This window comes from Pelophylax lessonae, assembly GCF_965119305.1.
Source record: "Pelophylax lessonae genome assembly, chromosome: 1".
NCBI classification, from domain to species: domain Eukaryota; kingdom Metazoa; phylum Chordata; class Amphibia; order Anura; family Ranidae; genus Pelophylax; species Pelophylax lessonae.
Window position 1 is genome coordinate 636,739,903 of NC_138768.1, and position 21,179 is coordinate 636,761,081.

The window sequence follows — 21,179 nt, forward strand, 5'->3', positions numbered from 1 at the left end:
TTTCTGCTAAGCAGGAACACGGATCTCTGTCTTCTCACAGTACAAGCACCCCCCACACAGTTAGCAAGCACTCCCTAGGAACACATTTAACCCTTTGATTGCCCCCTGATGTTAACCCCTTCCCTGCCAGTGTCATAAGTACAGTGATAGTGCATTTTTTTTTAGCATTGATCACTGTATTGGTGTCACTAGTTCCAAAAAGAGTCACTTATTGTCCAATTTTTCCACTGCAATGTCGCAGTCCTGCTATAAGTCGCTGATCGCCGCCATTACTAGTTAAAACAAATAAATAAATAAAAATTCCATAAAAATATCCCATAGTTTGTAGAGTATAACTTTTCTGCAAACCATAACATAGTAAACCATAACACAGTCATAACGCTGTATTTTACCAAAAACATGTAGTAGAATACATATTGGCCTAAACTGATGGACAAATTCGATTTTTTACATTTTTTTAGGGGTGGGTTTTATAGCAGAAATTAAAAAATTGTGTTTTTTTTTTTTTTCAAAATTGGCGGCCTTTTTTTATTTATAGAGCAAAAAATAAAAAACGCAGAGGTGATCAAATACCACTAAAAGAAAGCTCTATATGAGGGAAAAAAAGGACATCAATTTTATTTGGGTACAGCATCGCACGATTGCGCAATTGTCAGTTAAAATAATGCAGTGCCGCATCGCAAAAAATGGCCTGATCATTAAGGGGGTAAACCTTTCGGAGCTGAAGTGGTTAAAGATACCTCAGTAGACCCTCCCAAATGCCCTCAACACATGAAAAACAAGTACATTTTTAACTATTTGAGCCATTCTGTGAGAAAAGACAGTGCAGCAGCAGAATAGAGAAGTGTGCTTGTATATAGCGGTCTTATTTTTTGTGTTTTCACTATGGATCCCATCATGAGCATGTGTGAGGAAATGCTCCTGATGTTGCTGTTGCAGAGGCTCCGAAGACATAGAAAATTGCGTGACAGGACCAGAGTTCATCGCTACTTGACTTATCCATTCATGCAGGCAACAGCATGCAGTGAAATTTTATTTGATCAAAAAGTATCAGAAATATTTTCCTCTTTAAAAATGCTTATAAACGCAAGCGTGCATAAACGCGGGTTACCGTGTTTACAAGCATTTAGCGTTTGAAATGTTGGTAAACTACAGTCCTGAACGTGATTTTTCTGCTTTAAAAAAAAAAACCTGTAACTTCAACAGTTGCCTCTAAACGACTATAAGGCTCGGTTTCCACTACCGCGGCTACGAAGTCGTGCTACTTCTAGCGCGACTTCGTAGCTAGAGTTGTTTGCGGCTTTCAGTGAGACTTGTCCCTCATTATAGAGGGAAGTCGCACTGAAGCCGGCTCAAAAGTAGTGCACGAACTACTTTTGAAGTTGCCGCAACTCAAGTCGCGGCAGTGGAAACGGGCCGAATTGAAATCAATGGCTTTTGACTTGCTGTGCCTAAACGGCTGAGTGTACATGTACACTTAAAGCGGAGTTACGGCCACAAAATCATGCCTTTAGATTTTATGGCATCCGCTTCCTTATCCTTACCTGAGCTAGAATTGGATATTTCCGGCTTTTTTTTTTTTAAACTTACCTTATTACAGAGGATAATATACTCACCTTTACATCCACTTCCTCCTTCCTCGGCCGCGCCGTCACTTCCTGTCCCGCAATGCGTCCTGGCAGCTCTTACTCGTCGCTCCCAGGATGCAATGGGCAGTCCTCTCCTCCTGTTTGGAAATAACGCAATGTTAGGCGGAGCTGCCGTCCCTATGGAAACCCAGTACTATGCCGATCGTATAGTACTGGGCATGCGCGAGATTTCACGCTGGATTCACCGGCCTCCTCCCACTACAATCAGGAAGCAGAGCAGACATTTCCCCACAGCGGACTCGGCAAACCAGGACAAAGATGGCGGCGCTCAGCAGAAATTTTATAAAGTAAGATTTTATGCTTGCAAAACTATTATTACACTGTATAAAACAGGATTAGCTGATATATAGAGGTCGGAGGGTCACTGTTTGGGGGACAGTCTCGGATCTGAGACTGTATCCCGGATTGTGGTGCAGGTGGTGAGTGACTCGTAAGCAAAGTGGACGCTGATTTCTGTGGAAAGAGGTGCTTTGCCTAACAGCTGCAGCCGATCCAGTAAAGATTACAGTGTTCACGCTTGTCTGCCTTCTCTATGAGAATAGGAAGGCCAGTTGGTCTGGTGAGTTGCCACCTTTTATCTGTATCACAACGGTGGAGGATTGAATGTCGGGTGACCCCTTAAAAATACACTGGTGACCCCTGTTGGTGAAAAGGATGGTTACAATACTGGACATGTAATGAAAAAGGACTAGTGCATTCCAGCAATTCCTTGCATGCTTTGATTGACACAAGATATCTGCGCTACTATTGCTTTGTGTATGATTCCATTTGTGGACTATATATTTAGAGTGATCTTTTACAGTTTTTATCCTTGAAGTAGCTGCGATATTTCTCTGAACGAGATTTACATTTATTTATTTGTGCGCAGAGGATATAGTATAATATTACCGTTTGGTGCTATTTGTATTATATATTTATTTATATGGTGGAGCTTGATTGGCTTTTGCCATTGAACACCAAATTTGGCAGGTCCACCACTGGTGCTCTGTGCTTTTCACAGATGAGAGCAGGTTTACGCTGAGCAAATGTGACAGACGTGAAAGGGCCTGCAGAAGCCGTGGAGAATATTATTCTGCCTATAACATCATTCAGCAAGACCAGTTTGGTGGTGGGTCAGTAATGGTCTGGGGGAGGCATATGCATGGAGGGACCTGCAGACCTCTACAGACTAGACAATGGCACCCTGACTGCCATTAGGTATTGGGATGAAATCTTTGGACCCATTGTCAGACCCTATGTTGGTGCAGTGTGTCCTGGGTTCCTCCTGGTGCACGACAATGCCCCGGCCTCATGTGGTGAGAGTATACAGCCAGTTCCTGGAGAATAAAGGAATTGATACCATTGAATGGCCCCCATGCTTGCCTGACCTAAATCCAATAGAACACCTCCGGGACATTATGTTTCAGTCAATCGGCTGCCGCCAGGTCACACCTCAGTCTGTTCAGGAGCTCAATGATGCCCTGGTCCAGATCTGGGAGGAAATACCCCAGGACACCATCTGTTGTTTGATTGGGAGCATGCCCCGATGGTATCAGGCATGCATACAAGCATGTGGGGGCCATACAAAATCTTCACTAGCCTGCTGCATCATTTTTTCACTTTAATTTTCGGGGTGTCTGTGAGTTAAGCCCTATGTAGGTTGATAATTTTTGTTTCCATTTAACGATGTGGCATCCTTTTATTCCTAACAAATTACCCAGTCCACATCAGTATAGATATTAAGCATGAGATTTTCCCCATTGAGATCTGATGTGTTTTAAAAGTGTTCCTTTAATTTTTTTTTTTGAGCAGTATAGTAATAAAATTGCTAAAATAAAATAGGGCATGAATTGAGGGGAAATCTCACCATAAGGTTAAGGTATATCTAAACCTAAAAGCAAAAATATAATATATTGTACCATGACAATCCTTATAGCAGAAGAAAACCTACATTTAAAAACTTTGCAAACAAGCAGCTGCTTATTGCAGAAACAACATGTTATGTTTCTACTGTAATAAACTAACTTTCCTGCCGGTTCACAATCTTCTATTGAATGTACACTCCTGTTCACATGACCAATATTCATATCATCCCAAACTGCCAATCAAGATGGCCCAACAGCTGGAACCCGAAACAAGCCAAGAAAGAAGATGCCAGCCCCGTCAATGGGTCTAACAAATGGATCACTGGACAGGGATGAGTATCTGTGGAGGATATCTCGGGGTGTCGTCTGAGTATTCAGAGAGTGCTGAGTTGAGCTGAGGGGATCCGGTATGGCGAGAGCCTGCGGAGAGAGAGGGGTCCACTCCCAGGAAAGCCTACACAGGTCGTGAGTACTGAGGATTGCCTCTGGGGGGTCTGCCTAGAGTCAGTGGGGACCACTCCGGAAGAGGTTCTGGGATCCAGTGTCAGCTAGCTGCAAAGGGGGTACCTAGGTTGAGGAAACTGAAGAGTTACAGTCAAGGGGGCATCTGCATCTGGGCCCTGAATTGCATAGAGTGTGTCAGTTGCAAGTACAGATTTGCAGAGTTCTACTTCATGCTACCTCAAGCTGGCCAAAGCGGGGACAGTATTCAGTGAATTGTACAGCATAACAGTGTCGGGAATTCTACAGTTTCACAGTCCTGGATATTCTGGACTTTCAGTTGAGGATTCAACACTTCTATCAAGTTGCAGTGTGTACTCAGTGTTAGTGAGTGTTGGCTGGTGCCGGCTGGCGTCAAGGTAGCGCCAACGGGCATTTTCAGGATCAAAGTCCCAATTGTAATTAGTTTGAGCCTAAAGGAGTAGCCCTCTCATTCCCTTCTCCCATCCCCTTTAATTTATAATAAAAATCACAAACAAAGATGCCGGAGTTGTCATTGCTTCAGTTGTCACACCCAGGGACTCAGCTCACATGGGCTGGAGAGGATTCTGGTACTAATGGCAGGCCCATATCAGGCCACAGGCCTGGAAACCTTGCTACAATAGCATATGCAATTGTGACACAAATCATATTGTAATTGAATGTTATTAAAAATTACCTTTCCTTTTCATTCTGCAGCTGTTGTAATTTTCTGAAAATGCAATGCAATATGTCTACCTGGAGCTGTTCTGTACACAGAATGTATACTGACCACACCCCCAGAAACATAATTTCCTGCTTGTGTGATTTGCTCACCAATTTTCCCAGAAGTCTGCCTAAGATAGAAGTCAGATTTCTGGCATCCCCTGCAGCAAAAATTTCATTTTTGGTGAGATACTCCCATTAGGAACACGTCTAAAGGAATGCAGGCCCAGCAGATTTCCTCATTAGAGCCCTGCAGCTGCCACAGCTGATAGATAATTATGAAACCACTCCCATTTTACCTACTCAGCACAGGAGAACAGAAGAACAAACAATGGTTTCTTCAGAATAACAAAAGGAAGGAATCTGCAACAAAGTTTGTTAAAATCCTTATAATGTACATAGATCACCCAGAGGGGAATGTTTTTTTCTCAACAAAAGTGGAGTTACGCTTTAAGAAGGGTGAAAAGGGAACAGGAAGTGGAAGTTTTTTTACTTTAATGCAGGGAATACATTAAAGTGTTAGTGGAAGAAGAGGAGGATCTGTGCATACAAGATCAAACAGCCTTTTTACACAATGCAGAGGATTAACCCCTTAGGTTCCAAAGTGAGTATAACAAGCATGCTTTACTGCATATACAGACTGATTTTACTGTCATGGGTTTAGTAACACTTTGGCCTAATGCACACTGGACGTTTTGTACAGCTGCTGTTTTTGGCGTCAGATATTTTTTTCTACAGCCAGTAAACTCCCCAGCATGTTATTCTATGTGTCCATGCACACATAGGATGTTATCAGCAGTTTTTGGCAGGGGCATTTTCTGGCTGGAAAAAACCCCCAGAGCTATTGGATTTTAAGAGGCGTTTTTCAGCTGTAAAAACGCTCTAACTCTGATAAAGCTTAAAAACACTGAAAAACACAGCTATTCTGTATTTATCAATATTTTTGAGCCATAAGCTTTTGTGGGAGTATAGTTTTGCTAAAAAAAAGCTAAAAAACGCTACAGCTGAAAAAAGCTAAAAAAAACGCTGAAAAGCGCTACTGCTAAAAAAAAAAAAAAAAGAAAAAAAATCCTGAAAAACGCCTTCTACAGCTACAGCTTTCTACTGATGTTTTGATAACATCCAGTGTGCATGAGGCCTTTAGCTTAAAAAAAGTTTTGACTTTAAAATTATTTTAGGCACTTTGTGGTTTATTTAGAAAAATACCTTAAAGTGTTTGTTACCCCAGCATTTCATATTGCTGAAATTTGCCTGCTGTACCATATACTTGTATGAAAACGTATCCTGTTCTCTTTGTATTGCTTCCTTTGTTTGAAATCCCTGGTGTTCCTGCCAGTTCCTCTGCTTTTTTATTAAAAACTGACAACACTAAGCAGGAGAGAACATCGTGGTCAGTTCTCTAGTTGTGCTGGGAACTCAGCCTGCTCTCCTCCAATGATCACACTTGTCCTGACACACCCCCTCTGCATAGCCTCTCACTGGGAAGCTCAGTGTACTGTTGCTTCTTCCCCCTTCCCCCTTATGTAGCTGAGAACAGTGGAAATATGATCACTTCTAAAAAAGGGAAAAGAGGTATTTTTTTCTATCTATACACAAATGTTTTGCCTTCCATTTCAGGTTTAAACTCAATGGTTTGTTTTCAAAAGGTGATAGTTTACAATCACTTTAAGATGCAAAAATAATCCTTCTAATATTGCCTTTCTATACACATGTTTTCTTGTGAGTGCTGCAATAAATGATCTAGGTTTGAGCTAACAGCGTTATTCCAAACATGCTATAGGTATACTTTGCCAGAAGCAAAGCATCCCTAGGTATTACACGGAAACACTGGCAACTGTGCTTTCAGTAGCTGATCCTGACAAATTATTGTAAACAAATGGAGCACAGTTTATTTTTTATTACATTTATTTATTTATGGACCTTATCAGTGACAATATATTATAACAGTACATTCCTGATTTATTCTAACATACAGTATATTCCAGAGCCACACTCAAGCAAAACATGAATTTATCTTGAATAAATTAGCATACTCAGCAATGGCTTAAAAATATCAAACGACTTGACATCAAACGTTTTATGAACTATAATAAAATCACACCCCAGGCTTGAAAATGTAAGTGTTACAAAAGTTTTAATAATCTCTTACTGTAGTTTTAAAATACACCATTGGTTTCTTATTTCTTGAACTTCCTCAAGTGTTTTAACTTATATTTGACAGAGATGTCACCATAGCCTCACTGGTCCTGGTACGCTGGATGAACTGCATCATTAGTTGATAGTAACCTTTAAACTAAGTAATTGACACATGGCATACATGTTTATATCCCGGGGCTTCTGCCTTTTATTTTTCTACAGCTGTAGTGAATAGGGATGGGTCGAATAACCCCCTGTTCGGTTCGCACCCGAACATTCCAACATCGCAAAAGTTCGAAACCAAACAATGAACCCCATTGAAGTCTATAAGACCCAAACTGGAAAAATCAAAAGTGCCCATTTTGAAGGCATACAATGGTTATGGGGGTCCAGGTACTGCCCTAGGGGACATGTATCAATTTAAACAAAAGTTTGTAAAAGTGTCATTTTTTAAATGAGCAGTGATTTACTGATGCTTTAAGTGAAAGCATCAACATGAGAAATAACAATAAAACTGAAAAATTCCTTTCAATATAGTGTATGGGGGGTCCCCTTAGTCTACCTGTAAAGTGGCACATCTGTACCGTGTATAGAAGCTGCTGCAGAAATAGTTGCATTTATAAAGCCAAAAAAATTACATTTTCCCTGCAAGCATTCTTTATTTTGTACACAACAGTTTGGGGAGCCTGTCTGTATAATGAGGCAACAATGTAGTGCACTGGGATCAAAATTTGTTTTTTGGATAAATTCTGGTGGCGCAGACTTGGATAGAAGTAACAGGTGAGGAAAAATTGGTCTTTGTGTGTCGAAGGTGCCTTCACACCGTAACTCTATAGAGTTACTCTTGATGAAAGCAAGAATTGCCTTGCTGTCAAAAATTTTTATTTTGCACCTGTTGAAAAATTGCTCTTTGGGTGTCTGTAGCGCCTTCACACGATAACCCTATAGAAGTACTCTTAATGAAAGCAAGAATTGGCCTTGCTGACAAAAATTTCAATGATATGCACCTGTCAAACAGGTGCAGTAAAATTGGTCTTCGGGTGTCTGTGGCACCTTCACACCGTAACCCTATAGAGGTTACGGTGCTCCTTGGCAGTGTTTGGGTCAATACCATCTTGATTTCCCTGTACTACTAGACACTGGCTGAGACAACTGCAGGCCCCTGTGTTGGACGAACGGTCTGTTGGGATACACCTGCCGTCCATCAGTGAGGCAGCGCATCTCACCTTGGTGCGTCATCCCGTGAGGCCATCCCGCTAATCCTTGTGGGACATGTAGTTAGCTGATCATCGCGGACCTTGATGCATGCCCAGTGATACCATCATGTCCACACTCAGCCGGTGACGTCAGACGCCGGCTGAGTGGGAGACATAAACAGCCAGAATTTTCAGCGTTAACTCTGCTGGAATGGTGAGGACGACCTACACATCACTGTTTTACTTAAAAAGGTGAGATGTGTGCTATACCTCTCTAATTGATTGCTATGAGGCTGCACATAGGCACACAATGCTCCAATATATACTGTATCCCTGTGGAATTACTGATTGGAAGCACTCTGCTGTATTATGATCTTTAGTTGTGTGCTCTACTCCACTTTACTTGATTTTTTGGAACACATTGACCTTATATAATGATACAAAGAGATATTTTTCAGGCAATTGAGCTTTATCTATCACTTATCTCTCACAGCGGAGAGTCTTCAACCGGTCTTCCCAAGAGTATAGTGGCTTGTTTTTCCTGGTCATTTGTTGCAAAAATGACATTGCTCTGTCAGACTGCATATGTTTTCACATATATGTGTGGATATACGCATTAGTGATTGACCGATATAGTTTTTTTTAATGTCGATACCGATATTTTGGTCATCGAATATCGGTATCGGCCGATAAAGGCCGATATTTTCGGGCATGTAAAATTTTTTTTTTTTCTAAAGGTACTCCTTGTGGAGGGATCTGGCGGTCTAAAAGACCCCAAACCCTCCTCGGCACTGAAAAGCATTCAAAACGCCAAGTTTGGCTGTTTTGAATGCTGTCAGTTTTTTAATTTGGCACTGAGTTACCCGGAAGTGATGTCATGACATCACTTCCAGGTTCTTTACATGGAGACTGACGCATGCGCACTTGCGGCAGGGATACTGGATTTCACGGGGACACATCTTCATTCTACACTGGGTCTTCTCTTCGGCGGGGGCAGTGGAGGTAGGATGCCCGGGTCTCCTGGTGGGACCGTAGACCCGGGTGAGCCGTAGAAGGTGGTGGGAGGGGGGGGGGGTTTCCCCTCCCGCTCCTTGTAATGACAGCTGAGTGGCTTCTCAGCCGCATCGGTTGTCATTACAAGTCAGTCGACCGTCAGGTAAGGTAACCGGTACCGGGGTGATGCCTCTAACTGCAGGCATCACCCCAGGACATGCACTTTCCCTAAATATTGGCAATATCGGTAACCTCGTTGTTGCCGATAATCGGTCGATCTCTAATACGCATGTGTATGTATATACATATGTTCATTCATGTGTTTGAGTATTGTATGTGCATTTAAGTATGCAGTTACTATACAGTTGATATGATATATATCTATTATATTACCACTTTCTCCTTCTCTTGTTTAGCTCGCCTATCTTTGCAGTTACCATAAATCTAGGCGCCCTCACGCAAATCTTTTATCATTTACACATGTGAGTAACTTTATAGGCTAAGCAGCCAAGTGTTGGACATATTATATATATGCCCACTATGTATTTATTTCTTACATATAATTTATCCTAGCCTGGTCTGTTTGTGCCTCCTGTGGCCACACGGTGCCCCCCCCTCCTCATTAGGTGTGGATGGTCTAGCAAGCTTGCAGTGGTGGTTTTCTGGGTAAGCTTGGAAAGGGTTGGACAGAGTGAATATGAATAAATACAGAAAGATGTTAATGTATACAACTGTAATGATATATATCATGTTGTCATATTATTATATTAATACATATTAACTGATTTTGCAGCATATATGTTTGTGCTTCATTCATAGTCCGTTGACCAATAGTGGTCTCCAGATGCCCTGAAGAAGCCAATATCGGCGAAACATGTCCGGATTAGACAATACAATACAACCACCTATTCAATTTACTACTGCGAACATTTAACGGGCATGTGTAAAAAATTTTAATGAATTTACTTTTAACCATGTACTAAATAAAATATGTGAATTTTTATATTCATAATTGTTTGCTCTTTATTTTATGGCACCCCCATAATCCCATCATTGACCTATTGTTCTGTATACATTATTCCAGGGATGAGGTGCATTATATAGCGTTGTCACCCAGCCGCAAAAAAAAAACCTCCTATAAAGGTACTCTTGATGAAAGCAAGAATCGGCCTTGCTGTCAAAAATTTTGATAATATGCACCTGTAAAAACAGGTGTGGAAAAATTGGTCTTTGGGTGTTAATTGTGCCCATGAAAACTACACCAAAAACATTCTTTCAGATGAAATCAACACCCACAATACTAGGCAGCCTAGAAGTCTTGCAGAGATTCCAGATCCTAAAAACACTTAATTAGTGACATCGGCATCAGCTGCTTTATAGCTGCTGGTAATCCAGGACTGATTCATTTTGATAAATGTCAGAAGGCCTACGGAGTCTGTGGACAGACGTGTTCTTATATCAGTAACAAAACCTTCAGCAGCACTGAATGCCTATTCGGAAAGCAAGCTGGATGCAGGACAGCTCAGCAGCTCAATTGCATACTGGGAAAGTTCTGGCCAGTGGTCTATTCTCATGACCCAGTAACCCAGTGGATCATCAACTGGAAAGCTCCCCATCACTGTTTTCGCCCCTAGATAATCGTCCACCAAATGATGCAGACGCTGGCGATGGGATGTGGAGGCTGAGAGCCCTAGGCGGTGAGGACTAAAAAAATTGTGAAATGCATCACTTCTCCACTGCTCCTCTCTTGACCAACAGAAGCAGATCTTCCAACCCTGGGTAGCTCTTTAGGAAACGCTGCAACACCAAATTGAGGACATGTGCCAGGCATGGCACATGTGTCAACTTTCCCTGTCTAAAGGTGGACAGGAGGTTTGTACCATTATCGCACACCACTCTGGCTCCAGCTGGTATGGCATGAACCACCTCTGGGCCTGCCCTGCAGAGCTGCAAGAATCTCTGCTTTTGTGTGGTTCCTGTCCCCTAGACACACCAACTGAAGCACTGCATTGCATGGCACCTTTTAGCCTGGCTTATTGAATAGCCCCTTGAACGCTTAGGTAGTACTTGTGGTTCGTAGGACAATTCAGCAGAGGAGGGCATGGAGGAGGAGGCGGAGGAGGGGGTAGAGCTGACAAATCGTGCATCATCACCACTAGCTGTATAGAGACATGTCGGCACATCAAGCTGCAGCACTGAGCCCTGTCCTGCATCCTTCGGAATTATAAGCAGGGTTACCCAGTGTGCTGTGAACGAAATATAGTGTCCCTGCCCATGCTTGCTGGTTCATATGTTAGCAGAAATGTGGACTTTGCAGCTGACTGCCTTGCCCAACGATGCCACATCATTGCCTTCCACATGATGGTACGGAGCTCGAATGGCCTTACGTGAAAATAAATACTGACTGGGAACCTGCCATTGAGGTACAGGACATTCTGCAAATTTATGGAAGGGGGCAGAATCCACCAGATGGAAAGACAGAAGTTGTAAAGCCAGCAGCTTTGACAACCTTGCATTTAGACGCTGGGCATGTGGGTGGCAGTGACTGTATTTTTTTTTTCACTGCAGCAGATGGGGCAGAGAAATTCCCCAGGTATAGTCTACAGCTGGTGGTGTGCTACTGGCAGATGTGCTGCAAGGACCTTGGGCACCCTGTGCTATACCATCATCCCTGTCAGTGGGGGTTGCTGAGAGGTCATGAGGTATAGTGGGGGTAGACTGAGGTGAGTAAGGAGGAGGAACAGAACTGCGTCCCTTTTGTGTGGCTTTCAGGTGCTCTTGGCAACGGGCTGAGTGGTGGGAGGTTAAAAGCCTTGTCAAGCATGTGGAACCCAAATGGCTGTTTTTTTTTGCCACGCTTGATGTGCTTGAGATAGAGTTTGCAAATTGCAACAGTGCGATTGGCTGCACATGTGCTAAAATAGGCCCAGACAGCTGAGCTGTGGGAAGGGTGCCGGGAGATAACACCTGAAATAGGATGGCTGCTCTCTACTCTTCCATGATGGCTGCCTCGTTGGGGTTGTGCCTCACTCTCACTTTCCTCCTCTGCTCTATCCAGCACCCAAGTCGCGTCAGTGACCGCATCATCATCGTCTCCTCCATCCTCATTACCACTGGAGACAACTTGGCAATACGCTACGGCTTGGGGAATATGACTGCCAATTTGTGTACCAGTGTCCTTCCCTCTCTGTAGGCTCATGTTCCTACCTTCTTAAACCTCCCAACCAACATCTGAATCAAATAATGGCTGTGCATCGTCAAGGAGCAAGTGGCTGACGCTGTGTTAAAAAAACTCAGCTGACTCCTCCATGCCTGATTCTAGGGCTATGGCAGGAATAGCTGTGGACAAAGAGGCAGATTTAGCCACTCTGGCAGCTTCAGTGGATTGTGCTCTAGTCTCTGCTTGGGTGTCAGAAGATGAGGATGGTTTAGTAAGCCAGTCCACTACCTCCTCTGCATGCTGTTGCTGGATAGCACAGGCAACATCACTAAACAGAAGAAATTATACCCTGCCTGAGGACTGACCACGTCCACCTTTGCCTGTGGACACATACGCTGTTGGCCCTCTCACAGGGCCATGGGAATGTCTGCCTCTCCTTGTTGGCCTCCCAGATCCTCCCAGACATGATGGGAAAATGCTTATTAACAAAATGTAATAAAGATGTGGAAATATGTAAGTGGATGCACTTTAATCAATGGAAAGTGGTGTTTGGTGCACTTTAACCTGAGTAATCACTACACAGACACAATCCACTGACACACTACAATATACTGCAGTAAAACTGCACTAATGCACAGAAATATACCATGTTAAACGTGCGCTAACGCACAGAAATATACTGTGTTAAACGCATGTAACATCCTAAAATATACTGCATTAATTTTGCACTATGGCACTGAAATATACTGCGTAATAACGTGCAGTGACGTACAGAAATATACTGCGTTAAACGGAACGTAACGCACTGAAATATATTGTGTTAAATGTGCACTAATGCACTAAAATATACTGCGTTCAGTGTGCAAAAATGAACAGAAATATACTGCGTTAAATGTGCACTAATGCACAGAAAAAAACTTTGTTAAATGTGCAGTAATGCACAGAAATATGCTGCCTTGAATGGCATGTAACGCACTGAAAAATGTGTTAAATGTGCACTACCATACTGAAATACACTGCGTTAAATGGCACGTAACGCACTGAAATATACTGTGTTAAACGTGCAGTAACGCACTGAAATATACTGCGTTAAATGTGCAGTAATGCACAGAAATGTACAGCATTAAACGCGCAGTAATGCACAGAAATATACTGCGTTAAACAGGACATAAAAGCACTGAAATCTACTGTTTTAAATGTGCACTAACGCACTGAAATATACTGCGTTAAACGGCATGTAATGCACTGAAATATACTGCGTTAAACGGCACGTAACGCACAAAAATATACTGCATTAAACGTGCAATAAGGCACAGAAATATACTGCATTCAACGTGTAATAAAGCATAGAAATAAACTGCATTAAACGCGCACTAACGCACAGAAATATACTGCATTAAACGTGCACTAACCCACGGAAATATACTTTGTTAAACGTGCAGTAACGCACTGAATTGTAATGCAGTAAGCCTGCCCTGACAAAACAAACTGACAGTCGGGTCACTACACTCACACTGACTGAACTATTACTAGATTCACACTAAAGTAAAAATGAACGTTCTCTACACTCACACTGACTGAACTATGACTAGATTCACACTAAAGTGACACTAAAGTAAAAAGGAATGGTCACACTACACTCACACTGACTGAACTATCACTAGATTCACATTAAAGTAAAAAGGAATGGTGGCACTACACTCACACTGACTGAACTATCACTAGATTTACACTAAAGTAAAAAGGAATGGTCGCACTACACTCACACTGACTGAATTATCACTAGATTCACACTAAAGTGACACTAAAGTAAAAAGGAATGGTCGCACTACACTCACACTGACTGAACTATCACTAGATTCACACTAAAGTATAAATGAATGGTCACTATTGTAGCACCCTCTTAGGTAGGTGCTAGTGAGAGAGTATAGTTTTTGACTCTGTCTGCCTATCAGAGGAGCAGCAGGCAAATATATATCGCTTTCTGTCTACCAGAGACCAGGATCTGTGAGTTAGGTCTGCTCAGTGTGCTCAGTATGTGATTCATTGGGTCGAGAGAGTGTTTCACACTGGTCCAATAGGGAGGCATGTTTGACAGTGGGAGTAAACCTGACCAATGGATACATAGGCTTTGATACAGTCCTGTTGATTGGTAGAGACAGGCTGTCTCGGTGCATTCTAGGATACTGTATAAAAGCCAGGAGCACATGAGCTGCGTGGTCTTTGGCTGGTGAGCAGAGTCCCGGAGGTCGGGTGGCGGCTGCTTCCTCCTCTGTAGTGGTGGCACGTGGTCACAGGCGGTCGGCCTGGGGATCAAAGGAACGGAACTGAATGCAGAGGTCCAGGAGAACTGACTAGGGGGAAGAGACATTGGAGACCCTCAAAAAACAGTATCGTGAGTACAGGGGCTTGTGTCAAGGGGCCTGACCTGAGGGGGGCCACCGCGGAGTAGGATAGTCAGTGGACGGGTGTCAGCAGTTCAGAAAGGGGATACTGAGGAGAGTGTCCTGAAGATAAATGTAGTTCAACAAGTCTTCTAGCAAGAGACTTAAACCCAAATCTACCTAAGTGGCAAGGTGAATTAGCAACCTGGATGCATCATCAGACAGGAGTCCTTGCAACTTGTGAATAGTTAATCTGGAGTATCCCACTATTCCCTTCTCCCATCCCTATTTAAAATAAAACACCAAAAACAACAACAAACCCCTGGACTGATCACTGACTGAGCTAAGAAGTAAAGTGTTAAATTGTGAATACCAGAGTTGCTAATGGTAACCCATGTGGATCCGAAAGTGTAATATCCTAAAGGGGGATAAAGTCCTGAAGGGGGCAGTGCTACACTACATACATACTGACTGAACTATCACTAGATTCACACTAATCTGACATTCTACACTGACAATAGAATCAGAAAAGCACACTATAGTTCTCTAACTCTCTAGTAGCACTGAACAGAGCCCTGTTCTATCTCTCTCCATGCCGATATCACATTACAAATGGCTGCTATTGAGAGAATAATTTTATAGTGTGGGGTGGGACTAAGAGCAATGAGCCATGATTGGATATGTCATCATCATTACTTTCTCCAAACATGGCTCTGACAGTGCTCTGTGCCCTGATTAGGCAAAGCTTTCATTGCTTCAGCCAATCAGGGCTTCCAATGCATTGTGTGGCAGCACAGTGCACTGTGGTCATTCGGCGGGCCGAACAAACAGTCAAACAAAGGCCCTTGTTTGGGTCTTTTTCCCTTTACTTTTTGCCCCCCCCCCCTTTAATTTTTTTTATTTTAGTTAAATTTTTTTTTCTAAAGGCCTTCATGCAGTATGGATGTATGAACAATCGAGCCTGCCCATGCATGTGTGCGACCGCATTCATGGGTGAGACTGCCAGTAGTGCATAGGTGCAGGTACATCACCCTGCACATATATGGCGACCTTTGGAGACAATTTCTTTAGATGCATCTATATTAAATACAGATCTATTATAGAATTTTAGTACAAAAGTGACTTTTGGTCGGTAGGTGCAGTAAAGGTTAATATTGGGCCAATGCAAAAAGGAAATAGGAAGAAGGAATGTGTACAGCCTAAAATAAAACATCTATAACATATGACATTGCACAGTTCTATATTACACTATTGTTTTTGTCTTTCCCTTTATCTTTTGTTCTTTTAGGGCGTTTTGGGGACTGCAGCACACTGAGTCCTCTTGTGTCTGCTACTGTGAGTTACTCGGTGAGCCATGTAATTTTTCCTCCCTGTGTGTATGTCAGACGGGGGCGGAGGCGGGCTCGGGTAGTCTTCGGAGACGCTCTCCTTATTGGTCTCTGGGACTGCCATGCACAGTGTAGGGCAGCCTCAGATAAAACCAGAAATTATGCCGCGGTGCACCCGGAAGTGATGTGCTGGGCAATGGAACACAGATTTGCCCGCACTTCAGGATGTACGAACTAGGACTGTGGTTCAAGCAAGCGTGATGCGGCTTGAGACACAGACAACTACACTTACCCTGGCTTACGGAGCTTATGTATGAACTGCACACATTTGGGGGAAGTAGAGCATGATCCCTAATATCCATTGATCCCATTAAGGTTGGAGTGCATATATACATGCATTGCTGTTTCCATTTGGACCTATATTTGCTGCTTTAAAGTTAAGGCCTAGCGTGACCCTAGTTAACATTGTTGCTGGCTCTGTCAACGGTTCACAGTGTAAATTCAATTAATTCTTGCTTTTATGTTTTGCTATCATTTTACCTTTGTTATTATCATCATTATTCTTTGCAATTGGTGTACAAATATAGCTGGTTTGTATATACAGGGGCGGTAGTTTGTACTGTGTGGCCACTCATTCCTATGGGTGTTGCCGACTATTGGTAAACAAACCCCACCCCAGCAAATCACAACCCAGACCTTTGCTTCCTGTGGGGCGGGGCTAACTAATGAGGGTGGCACACATTGGCTATATATCAGCTTGTGAATTTATGGTGGGCCAGTAGTACTTTTGGCTCTGAAGAAGAAGGTTCTCCCTGGAAACGCATCAGCAGGCATGTACAGCAGCTATCACGTCTCCCAGCACCATCAGTGTATCCCAGCAGTCCTGGAGGTAATTGGTTCCACTTCTTTTACATGTGTGCAGTTATCATGCATTTGTAATTAGAATGTATGCTGCTTTTTTTATTTTAAATAAACTTTTTTAGTGGTAATGCATGAGGTTGGTGCGCCCTTGTTTTGCAGTATTGCAGTAGAGTGCTGGAGTCCAGCAGAGCAACACTGGAGTCGCTGGGTATGATACCCAGCACACGAGGTAAGAGGGGATTATAAAAAATTCACATGTCAACGGAGTTGCTCTTCTATAAATGAGTAGGACAGGTATTCAAAGCTCTGCCTCATCAAAGATTCCTGGCTGGATCTTGAATAGAGAAAGTGAAACAAGAGCAAACATTAATGGGATGAGACCCTTTCTTCTGTCCAATAAAAAACACATAATATAAGTGAAACAAGCTAACATTTCTGTCTGATTTCTAGAAAAGCTAGCTGCCTGGCTGTCATGCTGACCCCCTAACTTCAATATCTTCCCAGCTACTGAAGCAGAACAAACATGCAGATTAGGCTTACTGACTTCACTCGCTGAAAACGTGCTCCAGATCAGTAAGACAGAAAATCTGGTCCTTTGCTGCTCTGTGGTTCCGTCCATCGGCCAATAAGTCATTACAGTGTTTTGTGGTGACGTAGTGGCCAATAGGAGAAACCACAGATTGTAGTGGGGGCCAGGAATTTAACTCTTGTTGAAGTGCTGGATTCAAAAGATTCTTGAGCCTCAGAAATTTAGCTGCAATACCATTATTGGATCTCATAAATGTTTGACTGAGGTTGCAGGTGGTTCAGCCTCTCTTTTAAGAGGAGTATATCACTGACACCAATTTCAATTTCAGTAAAGCTCTGTACCTTTCCCTGCATTACTGGTGGGGTATGTTGCTCTGGTTGTTGTTCTGATAGTGCTGACATTTTCACTTTTTTGAGACACATAGGTGTTTTATTACCAACTCAACATCTGTTGATTGTCACCTTTTTGGTGTCTGGATACAGAATTTCGTAACAAGTTTACCTTACTTAGCACAAGGTTCCCATTTTATATGCTTTTTTTCAGGAACAAGTATGTATGTGTAGCACCCTCCTTGGTAGGTTCTATGAAAGTCCATAGGGGGGGGCCTGCCTGCTTATCAGTGGGTCTGATTGTTCAGCTAGGCTGTCATGTGTTCCCAGGTGTGCCTGTTGAGCTTGGGGAGTCTCCCCACTGTGTCCAACAAGGGCTCTTATTGGGCAGTGGAGGAAACCTGACCAATAGTTCACCAGGGCTTGTATCTATCCCAGAGGGCAGAATCTGCCGCAATGCATCCTGGGATGGGGTATAAGTCTGAGGGGAGCACATGACATGGCGTCTTTGGCGGGAAGCAGAGTCCCAGGAGGAGGGTGACGGCTGTCTCTCCTCCTGTCAGTGTATGGATGGGTCCTTGGCGGTCAGCCTAGAGGACAGAAGGTTAAGCTGAGCTGCAGTGAGAGGGATCCAGAGTGCTGAGGACAGAGTGGAGCTGCTGGGGCAGACGTTTCCAGGAAAGCAGTGTCGTGAGTACTGTAAACTGCCCAGGGTTCTGCCTAGGATAGGGGACCACTCCAGAAGGTCAGAGGGATCCAGGAGTCAGCTAACCAGTAGAAGGCTTAGAAAGGGCGTGTCTAAGAGTCTAAGCCCTGAAGAGAAGTGTGTGTAAAGAGGGTGCCAGTGCGGGCCCTGAAGAGTTAAGCATTGCAGCAGATGTATAAGTAGCTATCCCAAAGGAAAGTGATCAGGAAGCTTAAACAAGGACTTTGTGCCACAAAAAAGTGTCAGAAGTCAGTTTAGTGTTAACAGACAGCAAGTCAGCATTAACCAGCGCCAAGTCAGCATCTGCAGGCATTTTTCTAGTTGTCCCACTCGCATTGTATATAATTAAGCCAGAGGAGTATCCCACTCATCCCTTCTCCCATCCAACTAAAAATCTCCAAAGATAGTGGACTTGGAGAACATGCTTAAATGTGCTGTTGTTGCTAGCGGTAACACTGGCAGACCCACATCCAGCAAAACGGCTGGGAATCCTGCTACTTATTCCAAAGAGTTTGATGTGTTTCATGTGCCCATTTGGAGTTTTCTCAGCTACTATTTCAGGTAAACAGTTTTGGAGATAACAGGCTTCCATGATTGCCTCTCCCCAGTATGTGTGTAGCCGAATATTGAACTACAATGACATGGAGAAGCAGACATAGAGATTTATTTACTTTCATCCCTCTGTTGAGATGCTGATGTTGTGCTGTACTGTTCTCCTTCGGCCAAAAGGGAGAAAGCCAAAGTCAAGCGAGACATTAATGCAGAGCTCCCGGAATCCTGGGAAGTATAGTTCAAGACGGCAGCCATGTAATAGAACAACTGACTTTCTGACCTACAGTTTCCAACAGGCTCTGGGCAGCAGGAGGAGCCAGAACGGGGATTTTGAATTGCCTGGGAAAGCCCGCAATCTTTCCCCGTGGGAGTTCATGTAGACACAGCTGTGAGGCCAAGGCAGCCAGAGTCAGGCTCAAGGTCAGGAGCAGAGACACCAGAGATTTAACTTCTCTGCAAGTGCTGCTATTTTTGTATGGTTGCAGCTGGGAGAATGAGGCATTCCTTTTACTTTCCACTGCAAATCACTGCATGACCAAATCACTAGGACAAGACCGAGGGGGCTCCTTCCACTACGAAAGCCTGCCGCCACCTCCTGGTAGTCAGTGAGAGGGCCACTGCACCGCCTTTACACTGCTAGCAGAAACTGAGCCACTGGGAACAGGACATTGAGTGTACTAAATCCATATCGCTCTTTCACCAAATCTGTAGAGCATGTCTACCAATAATACATCACCCCCCCCCCCCCCCATCAACCCTGAGTTGTGGTTATATTTATATTGCATTGTCATCACATCTGGACTGCATCCACAGCACCTCTTGTTGACAATGTACGACCCTGTCATCAATACTTCACTGCATGCAGGTTCAAAAGACTATTATCAAATGCACCAACACATCCTAAAAGGACTCAACGATAGCCGGCAGAAGAACAACTTTAAAGACTGCCCTCCCATTATTACCCCAGCACATCCCCTTCGTCCCCTTTACCTCTTTCATTATTTAAACAAGGACAATGCCTACCCAATTAGTTTAGGCCTAACAAAGTTGCCATTAGTGCTGTATAGTTCCTGAAGTTTGGTAGATCAGATCTTATACTGTTTGCTGCTGCACTTCAGGTGCCATTGTTACTGTTTATGCTGATCTAGATGTTAGATGCCTTCTTAGGCATTCTCTGCCTAAGGCATAATCTGCCTTAAGTTAAAAAAATCTACTGGCTGCAGATCCCTCCCCCCCAGCCCCCTTATACTTACCTGAGCTCAATCTCGATTCATGCATGAGTGCAGTGGCTCTCCCGGGTCTCTGTCTCCTCACTGGCTCACACAACAGGGGGGCCATTGGCTCCTGCTGCTGTCAAGCACAGCCAGTGAGACAATGAGTAGAGAGCCATGTTCTGTGTGTGAATGGACAATGTCTATTCACAGGAGCATGGCCTCGTAGCAAGAGGATAGCTATTGGGGACACTCAGCAGGGGGGGGGAGAGCCAGGACTGCCAGCAGGGGACCCAAGAAGAAGAGGATCAGGGCTGCTCTGTGCAAAACCATTGCATAGAACAGGTAAGTATAACATGTTTTTTTTTTTTTAAATGACAACCTTTAGAATTTAAATTACAACCTTTAGAATCACCTTAATTGACCTGTCGTTTTATACACAAAACATTCACGTGTTTCACGATTGTGCTGTGGGAACATTTTCAGTGTTTTCAATTTCTGTTTTTTTGCTTATATTCATCCACAAGCTTGCCTTTAACATTATCCAGAGTAAGCTCCTCATCTTCGTTAGTCAAGTGCTATAACAAATGTCTAATATCCATCTGGGAGACCACAAAGTTGCAGTCCTGCTATACTGTGAACGTCTAGTAGTGGCAAATCCAACAGTGACACAGGCAAAAAATAAATTTTTATTGGGGTGAGGACTTTTAATTGCTGACAATGTTTTCGTTGAAAAAGATAAGGAACAGAGGGCGCATCAGCCTAGCGCATTACCTTTGCGACCATTAATTTTATAAGAAAGATTATATATATACTCACAAACAAAGACATCAATGGGCATAGCAGAGTCCAAACAATGCTCAGACCACCCTGGTTAGCTGAACAGGTTGCATATGGAAAGTAGTGCGCTCAACAAAATCTAATACATAAAAATGCATATGTGAGATAAACAACAATATAACAACGTGAATAATGTGATGAACATAAACCACAAAAATAAACAGTGTCAAGATTGTGCAAATAAAGAAGCTCCAATCATTCAGTCTCTCAATGAAATACATAAGTGTGACAATACACCAAACTTATGAAACCAAGTATTTCAATTAAACAAATGGA